The sequence below is a fragment of the Microcebus murinus genome, chromosome 14 (assembly GCF_040939455.1).
Source record: "Microcebus murinus isolate Inina chromosome 14, M.murinus_Inina_mat1.0, whole genome shotgun sequence".
Classification (NCBI taxonomy): domain Eukaryota; kingdom Metazoa; phylum Chordata; class Mammalia; order Primates; family Cheirogaleidae; genus Microcebus; species Microcebus murinus.
Genome location: NC_134117.1, coordinates 35,903,350 through 35,918,818, shown reverse-complemented (window position 1 = coordinate 35,918,818; position 15,469 = coordinate 35,903,350). Strand labels below are relative to the sequence as shown.

The 15,469-nt window shown below is 42.1% G+C and overlaps 1 long non-coding RNA gene across 3 annotated transcripts in view; it reads left to right on the top strand.

Moving 5' to 3' along the window:
- LOC105870316 (uncharacterized) overlaps window positions 1–15,469 on the top strand; it is an 81,242-nt gene that overhangs the window by 6,009 nt on the left and 59,764 nt on the right. For 2 of the 3 annotated variants that reach the window (XR_012922888.1, XR_012922889.1), the window contains exons 2-4: window positions 11,625–11,829; window positions 12,838–12,950; window positions 14,962–15,107. This is a non-coding gene — a long non-coding RNA (uncharacterized LOC105870316). The remainder of the gene's footprint in view (window positions 1–11,624; window positions 11,830–12,837; window positions 12,951–14,961; window positions 15,108–15,469) is intronic. The other variant, XR_012922890.1, reaches the window with a different exon arrangement.

Sequence of the window (15,469 nt, the reverse complement as noted above, 5' to 3'; positions counted from 1 at the left end):
AAAATCTTAGCAGCAACATTTACCTTTTACTAGTACTTACACTCATTATAAGTGAATATGTATCTTCCCAAGGATTTCGAACCTTCTTTGAAGACATGCTTTCTGGCTCCATTGACACTGTGGCTGTATGTGCTCAGTTGAAAGAAAAGCACATTTTTGGCTGGGCGTGGTGGCTCACACCTGTAATCCTAGCACTCTGGGAGGCCAAGGTGGGTGGATTGCTTGAGATCAGGAGTTTGAAACCAGCCTGAGCAAGAGCGAGACCCCGTCTCTACTATAAATAGAAAGAAATTAATTGGCCAACTAATATATATAGAAAAAATTAGCCGGGCATGGTGGCTCATGCCTGTAGTCCCAGCTACTCCGGAGGCTGAGGCAGCAGGATCGCTTCAGCCCAGGAGTTTGAGGTTGCTGTAAGCTAGGCTGACACCATGGCACTCACTCTAGCCTGGGCAACAAAGCGAGACTCTGTCTCAAAAAAAAAAAAAAAAAAAAAAGAAAAGAAAAGCACATTTTGCTTCCATATGCTTCCATTCATTGGTGGAGGCACTTTTTCAACTAATATTTATTGAGTATTTTTTTTTATGTGTGGGACACATTGCTAGGCTCTATGGAAACTACAAAGAAATGTAAAAAGTAGTCTGCATTCTTAGAAAATTTACAATGAAATTGTTTTATCATTACACCTATTTTACTTATTTAAACATGCACCACTATCCACCCTATGGTTTTCTTTCTCCACCAATCTTGAGGCCTTTTGACAGCTACCTATATATTTGAATCTACCTTTAAAGTTCCCGAAGCCAGAAGCAAAGAAATCAGGAAGTCCCCATCAGGACATCTTGAAGGGATGGACTGGGAACAGGAAAGGTAGATGAGGCAAGTAGAAGGGAGAGAGAAGGAGTAGAACTGGGTGAGAAAGATGGGGAGCAGGGAAAAGGGAGATGAAGAGGAGGAGCAGGGAGGAGGGAGATCAAAGAGGAGGAGGAGAAGCAGGGAGGAGGGGATTTGAAGAAGAAGGAAGGAGGAGGGGAAAGTGGGGCTTTGAACCACAGGGTTTGAGAAGGAGCAAGTAGAGAGAGCTGCAAGAGGACTGAAGAAAGAAGAAAGAGAAAGCGCAGAACCAGTGTGCAGGCAGGTGGGGACAAGAGAACTTGAGGCGAGAGAGTAGCTGAGGGCTGGAAGAGCCGCAAGGCATGTGCCCGCTGAAACGTCAAATGACACACTTGAGGAGTTTTTTCTTTAACCACAGCTAAGAGGAAATGAGGTTAAGACCAGAGCTGGCGGAGGAGCATGGGGTCCACCACCCAGGCCAGCTCTGCTCCTCTCTGCCTGTTGCCTGGGGGTTTGTCTCCTGCTCCTGGTGTGGCCCATGGCCTCTTCCTGACACCACAGGAGCCCAAGGAGCACCGCCCTGCCCATGCCTGGCACTGGCCCCCTCCTGGGTGGGGGGGAGTCTGAGCTCCTGAGCTCTGCAGCTGCTGCTTCCCCAAACTGCTTCCGCCTCAGAACCAGCCCGGGTGCGACCTTGACCACACCCTTCCTCTTCCTTCACCTGAGGAAGCCAAGCATAGTCAGGGGGAGCATTTATTTTCTCTGCCTTCCTTTCATTTTCCTTCAATGCTCACTCCCCCTTCTATTTCCCTGTATTACGTATTCCCAGGCTTTCATGAAGTGAGAGATTCAGGATAAAAATGCTTAACACACTCTGGGCCTCAGAGTCCAAGCAAGAAGTGTTGTGTGTAAATAATCAGTTCACCTGGCCTTGGAGAATGACCAGGCTGGAAGGGCCTTCAGAGGGCAGCATCGTTAGCCAGGAGCTGGGACCAGAAGCTTGAAAAATTCCACGATCCGACCCCGGTCACTGGCTGCCTCCATCAGCAAAACTCCAAGGCAAGGTCTGGCCAGCCCAGGAATGGCTGCCATTGTGGGGCATCTCGGCAGCTCAGACCGGCTTATGTCTTGGATTATAATTTCGAGGGACACAACCATTACAGACAAAACCATTTATAGACTGAAAGGAAGCTGTACTACCAAATATCAATTTTTGGGCTTTTTTTTCTTTTTCTTTCTTTCTTTTTTTTTTTTTTAAACCAACCTATTTGAGAGATGCTAAGCTATTAAGTACAATCAGTCAGGCAATTCCTTTGTGAACGCCGCTCTGCTGTACATCTCAGGCCCTTTTGAGTCCAGGCTGCTACATTTCTGACTCATTTTTGCTTTCCATCATTAGACTCTTAGGATGCTTTTAGTTATTACTCAACCGGCCGGACCATCCATATTCTGAACAAACTCATGTAGATGGCATCTGTCCAGTGTTTGCTGAGGCTCGGGGCTAGCTCAGAGATGATTACATTAAATTACGCTTGCATATCACAGAATAGTTTGCAAGCACTTTCCGCATGCAGTAGCTCCTGAAACAACTCCGCCAGATGGGTATGATTATCTCCAATTTGTTGATGAGAAAATGGAGGTCCAGAGAGGTGAAGACTAGTCCATAGTCTTAGAGCCAGTGGCGGATCCACATTTCCTGACTTAAATCGCATGCTTTTCCATCAAACCTATTGCCTGCGGTGACATGAGGATAATTACTAAAATGGCTTGAGCTTTAACTGTTCACCAGGCATCATTCTAAGTGCTTTAACATGCATTATCTCATTTAGTTCTCCCCATAGGCACCTGGGAAAACTGATGTGATTATCCCCATTCTATAGATGAGAAAACCAAGGCTTAGAGGGATGAAGTAAATTGCTCACTGTCACATGAAGAGGGAGTAGTAGAGTGGGGACCTAAACCCCACTGGTCTGATTCCAGAGTTGGTGTTCTTAGTCCCTGACCACTCACCCAGTGGGCCAGAGGGAGGGCATCCAAACAAACTTATGGCCCTGTTTGTAATTGTGCTTTTGTTTTCTTTGTCATCTGTTTAAATATCTCAACTACTTGGGATATCAAAAAGTCCTGCTAACCAAGTCGTCTGCAGAGAAATGCAAATTAAATTGGTTGCTCAATCTCATGGGTTGGGGCAATGGAAGAGAACAGGAGGGTTTGGGGCATGAGGCCGGGATGGAGAGGAGGAGGGGTCTCTCGTTCCAGCGTGGCCACAGCAGCAGGGCCTGAAGGGCATGACGGTGTCACGCACGTGCAGGGGACACAGTGCCATCCCTTCTTCCTAGCCATATGTGCTTCTCGGTCTTTTTTATAGTGCCGCATATGGCACTTCCTTAATGGAATTTCTCATAATAATTGATCTGACCTGTATCATTCTGTTAGCTTTAGCAAAACAAATTCTGACAGGTTTTGATATTAAAACCAAAAATATGTTTTCAACTCACCGAGGAGCCATAAAGCAGGCTGAAATCATACTAATGATAATGGACAATCTGCTTTCCACCATCAAGTTCTGATTATTTACATGTAGCAAACCATCCAGAGATAATGTGAGCCTCGAGTCTCTTTCCAGTTTTGACTAATCTTCTCTAATTTACCAAATGTGGGTAGGGGAGGGGTTCCAGGTCACCTTGGTGTGCCCTCTTGATGCCTCAGTGTGTCCCGGAGAGCTTTCCATGTGCAGCTGCACACGCACGAAGCTCTGGGCTAACCATGCCCTGTGGGGCTGCGGGGCTGTCTCCATGAAAAAGCCCTAGGTTCAGGGAGGGCATTTGCAATCTCATTTTTGCAGATGTTTCTTTTCAGGCATCTTCCCTGAAACAATCCTGGTGGCATTCAGAGGGGGAGACGAGCAGCCCTGCTCTGGCCCCTCCTAACATACCTCAGGGCAATGAGTGTGCAGGGCTGAGGGGACTGCGCCCACTGGGAGCCCATGTCCCTCCATTCTTCAGACACCCGAGCCCTGCTTCCTGCCCAGACAGCCCTGAACCCACCTGCACTCACAGGCCTCTTCCTGGGTCAGACTTCCTGGGAGTCCACCATGCTGTCAGCCTGCACACTCCCTCGTTCTAGGGGGCGTCAGGAGCCACTGCTGCAGGGGGCTGTGGATGAAATTTGGACATATGGCCAGAGGGGTCCATATACATGTAAACAAGGTGGCTTGCAGTGTGGGACGGAGCCAGGTGTGGGAAGAAATAGGGTGTGGCCCTGGGTTCCGGGGTCCCTTCTTCCCACAAGTCACACTCATTGAGGAACTTTGAGGAATTCAGAATTGAAGCTGGCCTTTCAGGTCACTGTGAAGGCAGGAGGATAGAACCTATACTCTTGGTCTGTTCCATGTACTGAGACATGTGTTATATGGTCTGTCACTTGCCCATCATGGTATAAGGATGGGCCTAAGAGGGCTCAGCTGAGCCTGATGGACTAATGGGTGGCACATGGGGCAGGTGGAGCACAGGACTTCTCCTTTCCCCACTCCCAAGGGGATGGGTTCATGGAAGGAATGTCACTGGAGAGTAGGGGAGCAGGAAAACTTGGCTCCTCTATTTGGATTTGTTAGAATTCTATTCTACAGATGTGCAAACTGGGGCTCAGAGAGGCTGGGTAATTTGCCCAGAGTCAGGAATGGAGCTTTGCCACCTCACGCTGGGTTGAAGTCCTCACTCATCTCCCAAATGATGGCTCATTACTTCTTTTGTTCCGTATAGGTCAGTAAGTCATCTTATTTGTCCTTTTTTGCCATTGGTGCTTACCACCATAGGCTCAGCATGATCTCCAATGTACTTCATATTTATTAGAAAGAAGTGATTTCTCATTCTAAACATTTTTCTAAATTGAAAACAAAGCTTTTAAAACCATATTAAATATACAATGGCCAATAAGCACATAAAAAGATGTTCAATGTCATTAGTCATCAGGGAAATGCAAATCAAAGCCAAGATACCATTTCATACTCACTAGGATGGCTATTATCAGAGCGCCAGAAAAATAAATGTTGGCAAGGATATGGAGAAATCAGAATACTCATATACAGCTGGTGGGAATATGAAATGGTGCAGTCATTTTGGAAAACATCCTTGCAGTTCCACATAAAGTTAAACATAAAATTACCATATGAACCAGCGATTTCATGCTAGCTATATACCTAAGAGAAATGAAGATGTCATATCCACACAAAACTTGTATGTTAATGTTTATGGCAGCATTATTTTTAATAGCTCAAGGGTAGAAACAACCAAAACGCCCATTAACTGATGAATGGATAAACAAAAAAAAAAATCATATATCCATAACAATGGAATATTATTCAGCCATAAAAAGAAATAAAACATGGATACATTCTACAACATGGGTGAACCTTGAAAACATTAGGTTAAATGAAAGAAGTCAAACACAAAAGACCACATATTAGATGACTCTATGTATATGAAAGATCTAGAATAGGTAAATCTATAGAGACAGAAAGTAGATTAGTGTTTGTTTAGGGCTGGGGAGTATGGGGATATTGGGGGTGTGGTATGGAGATTTTGTGGTAAAGAAACTGTTCTAGAACTGATTTCGGTGATGGCTTCAACACTCCGTGAATATACTAAAAGCCATTGCTTTTTACACTTTAAATGGGTGAACTGCAAGGTATGTGAATTATATCCCAATGAAGCTATTGCCTCCCTACCTTCAAACTCACCACAATATTTAAAACAATTTTGAAAAGAGATCAGCTCATTTATCCTAACACTACAGTCTTTCACCTTTTTATCTTCCTTTCTTGTCTCTGGGCTGCACTGCACACAAGTGTGCATGCATTCAGTTATTCACTCAAATTAGAGAGCAGGGAGGCTAGTAGGAGTGACAGTTGTTCTTTGATTCCCTCGCTGATTTGCTCATGATCCTTCTTTTATTTATTCATCCATCCAGAGCACATCCACTGAGCCCCGCTGTAAGCCAGGCGCTGTGCTTTTCTGGGATGCAGCTGTGAGTAAGGTAGACAATGCCTCAGTTGAAAAGGAGCTCACAGGCCACTTGGGGCAACTGAAAATTACACAGCCAATGGCAATGCAGCGTGACGATGCTGAGATAGAGAGTGTTGCTGCGGGGAAGGTGATGGAAGCCTCCCAAAGAAGTGATGCCTCAGCTGTTCCCTGAAGGTGACATATTTAGGAAATTTCTGAGGTCTCTAAACACTCAGAGCCAGGGCAGTTAAGAAGCCGGGTGAGTTAAGGTTGGAGGGGTAGGCAGAAACCAGACCAAAAAAAAGAGCCTTATGGCCATGTTAAGGAGATTGTATGGCAAGTCATTAGAGCCTTTTAAGCAGAGAATGACATATATTCAAATTATTGTCATTGAAACATACATATTGTTTTGTATTCTCCAACATTTTGTTTAAAGCATTTTTCTGTGTTTTTATACAAGTTTCATGATTATCATTTTTAATGGTTGTATATTTAATCGATTGACACTACATTTTACTACATTATATCTCTATTGTTGAACATTGTGACTATTTCCAGTTTTTGTTCCAAAATTTTTTCCTATTTTATTCCATATGACAATGTACATCTTCATTTCCTCATGCATATGACCCCCTATTCCCCATTCTGGTTAACATGGCAATGAGTACTTTACTTACGTCATTTTTCTAGGAGTTATTTCTAAGAGTGACTGTCAAAGGGCTTAAAATTTTTTCTTCTTGACTTGGTTTGACCATCGTGCTTTCTATATGTGCTGTGCTAATTCATACTCTCTTTAATAGCACTAAATAACCAGGAGTATTTATTTCTTCATTCTCTTTTGTTTTTGGTAAAGGGACCTTCTTTCTGTGCATGCCATTTGTCCAAATTTATCTGATAATCTAACTAAAGGCTGACCTAGTCCTTGTATCTTAGGCATGACATATCAAAAGAAAATTTCATAGAAATTAAAACTATTAGTCAGGGATGAAGTCTTTGGAGAAGGAAGGTGTTAGGGCCACAAGTTAAAGTAAAACCAAGCTTAAATCACTAGTATTGTTGATATAATTTTGCCAGGCTACCCTAACCCTATACTTCTCTGTCAGAATTGAAATTTTTTTCCATAGAAGCCATAGTTGCTATTTTAAAAAATATTTTATTTATTTATTTTTGCCATTTGGAGCCTTTTGTCCAGCAAGAGAATCCAATATGGAAAGGGACTGGCCTTCAGTATAATAAAAATGTATCTAAATAGAATGTGGCATTAATGTCCTCCTCCGAAATACTATAAAAATAAAGATGACATTTAAACATCCTTGCTACTACTGCACATAAAAAGAGAATTACCTCTCATTCTGCAGAGTCCTACAAGTAATAATATATATTTATAACAGCAGTAGCAGTTACTTTAGCTGGATTCATGTTTGTCTTTATCAAGAAAAGTTGGTACTGGGAAGGTTTCAGCTAAAGGAGATTGTCTTGGTTAATGTTACACAAGTAGGATGCGATATTATATGGTATGTTGGCTTCAAAATGATTGGTTTGAGACTTGAATGTTGAAATCCATCATTTCCTCTTGGAGATCTCTCTGTGGGAACATTGGGGCATGGGAGACTTTAAAGGAGTAGAAAGTACGCTATACAGGCAGTCAGAAGAACTGGAATCTGGTGTCTACTCTGCCTCTAATTATTTTACTCATTATCTGTAAGGCCCTGGGTAAGTAACTCTTTGAGTCTTCTGATAAAGTCCACATGGATTTACTAGTAGGAAAGTAACAAGGGATAAAACCCTAGCTTTTAGGGAGGTATCCTCAGCTATCAAGTGAATTAGCTGGTCTTGTGGTCTTTGGAAATTTCTGCCAGCTTGGGCATTCTGTGGTTCTATGATTTCTTTCTGAGGAAGTTCTAGCCTCTACCCTTGTTGCCACGTGGAACTTTCACGGCCTTTAATGGACCAACTCCTAGAATCACATCCCCAAAACCTACCTGTTGAGTTGAAGAGACTCCACTGTGCCATTCAGATCATATTCCTTACATGTGGTTGTGATGGCATATATCGTCATGTACTGTCAAGTGGAAACTATTTTTAGAAACACAGGAAGAAAAAGACAAGCTTCATATTTCATTCAGGTTTCTATATGGGGATATGGATGGTCTAGTGACTGAAGAGCTTGGAGAACTGAGGATAATTACCTAGTGGTATAATGACTCTCTTTGTGAAATAAATAGGACATCGATAAGGTATTCACAGATTAGGAAGTGGGAACTTATAAAAAGTTGCCAGTGGTCCTAGTAGACATAGGACATAGTGGTCCTGTGTTCTCTAGTTTGTTGAAAATGGACATTGGTTGATTCTTAGCTCAGAGATTTCAATTAATGTTTCCTCATGGACAGGATACAGAAGATTTAGTATCATATGAACATCTATTACTTTTCAGATATCATGTTCAGCATTTGACAAGACACTTTGTCTTGGAAGGCAATGTACCTTATAAATATTGTCACTTTTCAAAAGCAAACAATCTTGTCCTGATGCCCGAGCTGTTCATGTAAGTCAATGCTTGCTGCTCGCTGGTTGCTTGATTGAATCAATACAATGAAAACTCTTCCTTCCTATGTTCTTCGCTGCTGATATAATTTCTTTTTTTTTTCCACAGGATTAGATTTTATCCAAGTCTCAAGGTTGTTTTGGAAAGGAAATGTCTGGGGCTTTTCAGCATATGTTGCTTGGGGAAGGGTAGAAGTTAAAGAAGGGTGGGGAAGTGAGGAGGGGTCTTTGTGTCCTAGCTAGATCCTTCTCTCTGAAGATGATTTAGATGTAGAATTAATTGGGCCTTTAGAGCAGAACAAGCACATCTTCTTTTGTTTTCTACTCTCCATTTGCATAAAACCAGCTCACTAGTACTAAGCACAGCTCCAAGATTTAAGGCCTAATGTTGAATTTATAAACATTCTATCTCGAAGCTGTTCTGGCTTGAAAGAGCTGAGCTCAATGAAGAGCACCACTTCCAAACAGCTTCTCTGGGTTCTCATGACAGCCACCCACCTGGTTGCGCAACGTGGGAGGAGTTTGTTTTCATATACTGAGGCTGGCTCAGGTGGCAGGTCACATTATTCCTTGGCCAAGGCACTAGCTTCTTCCCATCATTAGTACAGCCGAAGCATACGAGTAGGAAGCTTAGACAATGTGGTTCATGTACCTGTGCTTTGTCTTTCTGAAGTTGGTTAGTAGTCAGGGAATCCCTGGGATTCACCAATATTCATAAGTCAGTTGCTGAGTTAGGGGAATGAGGATAACATACTAAAGCCTCTTCAAAGTCTTACTACAGAGAACAATCAAGGCCTTGCATGAATGCACAAGCATTCATTTTCTGAGTACCTAAAATGTGTCGAGCATCAGGGATACCTAAAAATCAAAGACATAACCCCTTACTTCCAGGCACTCTTTCTCTCTCTGGTGGGGCAGATTATTAAGCAAACCCCAAATTACAATAGTGCAATGGGAGCAGAAAAAGATTATCTTAAAGCTCAGGGTAGATCATCCAGAGGAAGTCAGAGTGAGCAGCCTCTTGAGGAACCTGCTGGCATCAACAGGAAAAAGACCCAAAAGAGACATCCCAAGTTAAGGGGGAAACATATGCAAAAGCACAGCCATAAAAAGGACACACCGTTCCAGGAACCATAAATTGTACGGATGGTTAACGTGCAGGTTGCCTGTGTGTGTTGTGGAGTAAGATAGAATGTGTAAGTGGTGAGAGATGAAGTTGGAAGCAGAGACCAAGTCATGAAATGGTACATAAGTCTGCCTATGTACCATTTGTAGGAGTTTGATCTTTATTCTTTACTGATAACACGGGAAAGCATCTAAAGATTTTAAGCATGAGAAGGATATCCACTCAGTAATTCAACAAATATTACCAGGTACCTACCATGTTCCAGGTGTAGTCTTAGGGACTGAGGTGACAGCAATGGACAAGACCACTGGCTTCATGTCAGACATGATCTGATGTACATTTTAGAAGGAAGCTGTGTGGCAATAATGTTGGAGATAGATTGGGCCTATAGCTGAATGGGAAGTGAGCATCCTAGACTCTTATTTTCTACTTGCATTGAGACCCTAGGGGATGTGTTGATCATAATTTTCAGCAGTCCTCAGAGCAGAACAATAGCTTATTTACAGTACTTAAAAAAAATTCAGAAATACCATAACCTTGGAATATACTAAGTAGAAGCCCAATGAGTCAACAGGTAGGACATTTACAGAAATACAAGGCATCATTTTTACATAATGGGTTACTAAAAGAAACACATGAAAGATGAAGTTGTGAAAAGAGTTTGGGAAGTAATCCTGGGAAATACCTGCGGGGGAGCAGGAAAAAGACAGGGAAGGTGGTGTGTCGTACAGCCAGTTACCCCTGTGGGCAATAAAGTCCCATCTCACTGGGGATTTCGGGGAGACAGTGTAGAATGATCTCAACTAAGGGTCTCGGAAGTTGGGGTATTTATCCAACTTATTGTCTGTCAGTGGGTAAGGTTAATTCCCAGGGCATCGACTTCCAACTTGCTTTGTGCTGTCCATGTGTAGTCCTGAGGCCGGAGAGCCCCAGTGTCCATGGGCAGTGGCCATCAGTGTGTGGAGGTGGAAGCCGAGGGGACGTGTGTGGGGCAGGACTAGCATCTGCTACAGGAGTTACTAAGTCTTGGGTGGTTTTCTTTCATTCATGCATAGGTAGTGGACTCTCTAGATTTGCAAGAATATGTATAAAAAAACAATCCTAAGGATTAGGTTAGGTTAGTGGTTCTCAACTGGGGGCAATTTAGTCTCCACCCTGCCCTACTGCCGCGAGGATATTAGCCAGAGAATTGGTTCTTTTGGTTGTCACAACTGGGAGGAGGACAGTGCTACTGGCGTCTGGTGGGTAGGCAAGAGATGCTTCTAAACCTTTTATAATGCACAGGACAGCGTCCACCCTCCCCCCCCAGCCCACTCCCACAAAAAAGTATCGAGTCTAAAATGTCAATAGTGCTAAGGTTGAGAAACTCTGGGTTAGATTAATGCTATTTCACAAATAAGAACTCCAAGGTTAAGAGAAGTTGAATAATTTCCTTGGGTTTATAACCCAGTGCATGGCCCAGCCAGGATTTGAATCAAGGTTTATCTGCTTCCAAAGTCCATGCTTTTTGATTTATGTTGGTCTGCCTTCCAGAGCGAGAGAAAGAACCTGAATCCCAGAGGCTTACTGAAAAAACCCCAGCACTAGTGCTAGCCATGCCTCCTGGCCCAGGACTTCAAAGGAGACTGGAACTGGCTGGAACTGGAAGGAGGTGGGGAATGAACACCTTTCCCATCTTTCCCTGGCCTCTCTCTCCCCTGGGCAAGTTGGGGCAGGCTGAGTGGGCACAGGTCCTGGGTCTGCATACCAGGGCTGGCGAGGTGCCCTTAGCTGGCAGTCCTGCCTCCTTCTCAATGCACAAGGACGCCCTTCTGCTGCCAAAGCCGGCTGGTGGTTCTTTCTGGAATGGCAGCTCTCCCCATCCCCCCAGGCTCAGGACGATCTTCTGGCAAGCAAATGTATTAAAGAGTTACAGGTGGTGCAGATACGGTTTGGAAGGAATCCCAGCTGGGCCTCCTCCCAGGAGCCTTCTGATCACTCACCAGATAATTCTAGCTGCTTGCAGAATCCCGGGAATCTTCACTGCTCCAGGAAACCAGCTTCAAGGGCAGCAAGAGCTTTTGAGGAGCTACACTAATCCTGGAAGCTGAAACTGTTTTGTCCTTTTGCCTCCCTAGGTTGGAAATATTTTTGAGATACCACTGAATTCTCCATTTTTTCCCATTATGATGGAGAGTGGATGCAATAATGAAAAGGAGGTGGGACGTATGAGAGAAAGAAGGACAGGCTCAAAATCTGACGACTTGATCCAAACACCTCTGTGTCTCTGAACTTGTTTCTTTTCTGGAGGGGAAGTACGCATCGTTTTTCTTTGGGCATAGGGTATGAGCTCTTTTTGAGAACTTTCACCTCTGTAGCTTCGTCAGTCTTCTGGTTTCCAGACCCACATCCTGCCCTGGGGGGAAATTGACATCCATCACAAGTACTGTTCCTGGCCTGTTTAATCAAACTTTCATTTGATGTTGGTTGAAATTTCACATGTGGACCAAGTATACAGAAAAATTAAGTGATTCCAGCAGCTTAAGTCTAAAGGGAAGCATTAACCTTTGATATCAAATAAATTAAAACATAGAACAAATCAAGAATCTGTTTTTGCAGGCACTGAATAGCTGGTTCACTTATTCATTCATTACTTCATTTTTTCACGCATTTGCAAGCAATAATTGAGTACTTACCATGTAAGTACTTTTACTAGATACTGTAGAGGATGTTAAGGTAAGTATGATAAAGTTCTTGCCCTTGAGGAGCTTCAAATCTAATGGGAAAGAAGAGATAAATAGCAATCTCACATTGCAGGCTATAAATATTATAAAAGAAGTATGAAAAAGTGCAGTGATTCTATTTTTTTCCAGGCTATGAAATAGTTCTGGCATGATGATGAAGCAGCAAACATAGGCTATATTTTCAAAAAAATAGGTCCTGGAGAGGAAGAGAAAAATAGTCTTTTAGTCTGAGGCATAGGTAATGTTTGGGAAAAATATATCAATCAAGTAGGCTTGGTTCCCAAATAATTCAAGTTTCCTTAAAAACTTCTTGTCCTCTTTTCTTACTGTTGCCTCTGTTAAAAGCAGCTAACTTATTGTAATACATATCAATACTACTCAAAATGTGGCTTATGGACCACTGCTGGTCTGTAAACTGTTACTATTCTATGATGAGAAAAGTATAGAACTCAATGGTAAGCATTTATTATAGTGACAGTTATAACAATTTGACAGTGATTTTGTTTTTGACTCTAATAATTACAAAAAACTAGAGCTTGTATTTTGTATGTCTTTGTACACTTTTATTTTTCTAAGTAGCTTTTTTTTTCATTGTGTTTTCCAAAAGTATTACTCTGCGACACATCGGAAGTGAAATGATTAAAAAAAAGCATTCCTTACCATAGATGATTTGAGAATAACTGAATAAATAATTGCTTACATCTGTCGTCCCACTAAAATGTAAGTGTCCTCAGGGCAGGGATTGTATTTTCTATTGTGTATTTCAGTCCTGAGACTATGAGTAGGTGCTCCTTAATTATTTGTTGAATTAAATGAGAATATAAATGGGATTTGGGTCAACCATCAGTGAATTCATTTTCAACTTTTAGAAAGCCCATTTGTATTTTTCAGCTTAAATTTCCTCTTAGATTCACACATTCATTCACATTGAAAGCAGTACTTTATTTTATTGTCCTAGTAAACTTCCAAGCTTCAAGGCTGTAGGCCTGAGTTTCAATGCTGTTATTGTGTGAATGTGAACTTGCTTACCTTATCCGTACCCTCTATGAGCATAAGAAGTGAAGCCTTGCCACCCTTTCCTTTCTTTCTCACCCTCCAAATTTAGTATATTAAACTTTATCCACTTTTATATTTTTCTTAAAATGCAGAAGTATTATTGCCCTTCTTATAATGCCCATTGTTTTACTGAAATTTTATTTATTCATTCACCACTTATTCCCCAAACACTTATTAAGTACTTGCATGTGCTTGACGCTATACTAGGCACTGGGGTTATAAAGAATAATGAACAAACTTCCCACGCTCGAGGAGTTTACAGTCTAGTAGGGGAGCTAGGCATATACATACAAAAATACAACGAGGAATTTCAGGTATTAGGATGGATATCTATGTGAGCAGCAGGGGGGCTACAAAATTGGAAGTGGTCAGTTCTATGTTGGAGACCAGGAGATGGTTCACAGAAGAGATGTTTCTTAAGTTCAGGTAGAAATGCAAGTGGGCATTTGCCAAGGAGACAGCATTGCTGGCAGACAGCTGTCATGGTTTTGTGGTTGAGAGCACTCCGCCACCCCCATCACAGTCATTATAACCACTACTACCAGCACCATTACCACCATCATCATCATCATTATGACCACTCCACCATCACCATCCCCACCACCACCATCATTATAATCACCATCACCATCATCAATCATTATGACCACTCCACCATCACCATCACCATCATTACAACCACCATTCCTGCCACCACCACCACCACCATCTTTATAACCACCACTACGACTGCTATCACCACTGCCACCATCACCACCATCATTACAACCACCTCATAACCACTCTTACCAACACCACCGTTTGCTAACATTTATTGGTCACCCATTACATTTAGGTGTAGTGCTAAGGAAGGACTTCATTTGCATTATCTCATATAATCTTTACAGCCTATGAAGCAGGTACTCTGAGTGAGGAAACAGAGGCATGGAGTGGTTAAATAATTTGCCCCACTTCATGTAATCTAACCAGTGGCAGGATTCAATTTCAGGTTTGCTTGATTTCAAAAACTAAGCTTTTAACCAGTTCTCTCATAAGTCTTAAATCTTAGGCTTGATGTTTAGCCTTATCATTTTGATAGGCTAAAAACTTCTTGTCTTCTTTTCTTACTGTTGCCTCTGTTAAAAGCAACTAACTTATTGTAATACATATCAATACTACTCAAAATGTGGCTTATGGACCACTGCTGGTCTGTAAACTGTTACTATTCTATGATGAGAGAAGTATAGAAATTTCACTGCCTAGCAACTCTTTATGTTATTGGCAGGCATTGAAAAAAACTCTGCTTTTTAGGTTACTTATTAAAATGTTAAACAAGATTGTTCAAAGAACAAATCTCTGGGGAACCGCAAAGTGAGCAATTTTCGACACAGTGAAGTGTATGATTATCCCAATCTGTTGTGTCCTATTTTTAAACACATGTGAGGTAGTCAGTTCCCTGATGCTGTGTGACCCAGTGAGGCCACAGGTATGGAATTTTATCAAGGTTTTTTGAAAGTCTCAAAACATTGCATGTTATCAGTTATGCCTTATGCACAAATTCACGTATAGCAAATATTAATCAGAGATAGAAATGAGGAGTGTGTTCTTCAATGCACAGTAAGTATCAAGAACTATGCTAAGCACTTAATGCACATTATCTTATTTAATCTCCTCAACCAATATTTCCATTTTTCAGATGAAAATATTGAGACTCAGATTGGCGAGGTAACTTGCGACAGGTCCTACAGCTGGAGGGAGAAGAGCACAGATTTGATCACTGCTCTGGGTGCCTACAGGATCTGTATTTTTATACCACTACTTAGAGATAGGAGGAAAAAACAGGTGAGTGGGAATTTAGGGAAAATGTCTTCTTCCCAAATGCTTTATCTTCCAAATGCATTTATTATATTCGGGCCTAGTTTCCAAAAGCCTATAGAAACAAGGCAGAGAAAACATCAGAAACATCCCCTGTGCCCCAGAGGCTTTAAGCCACTTGGGGTGGTGCTGGCTCCTGTCCCTGTGGTTTTATAATGCACTTTCCTTCTCTCAGCCCACATTCAGACATTGCTCCAAACCAAATGGCGTGTCTGTTTTCCTTCTACTAATGGGTAAAGTTGTCGACTTACTCCGTCTTGACAATTATTGTTTTGAAAGAAACTTCTAAAAGTTTAATCATGGGGAATGCTTAGTCACTGAATATAATT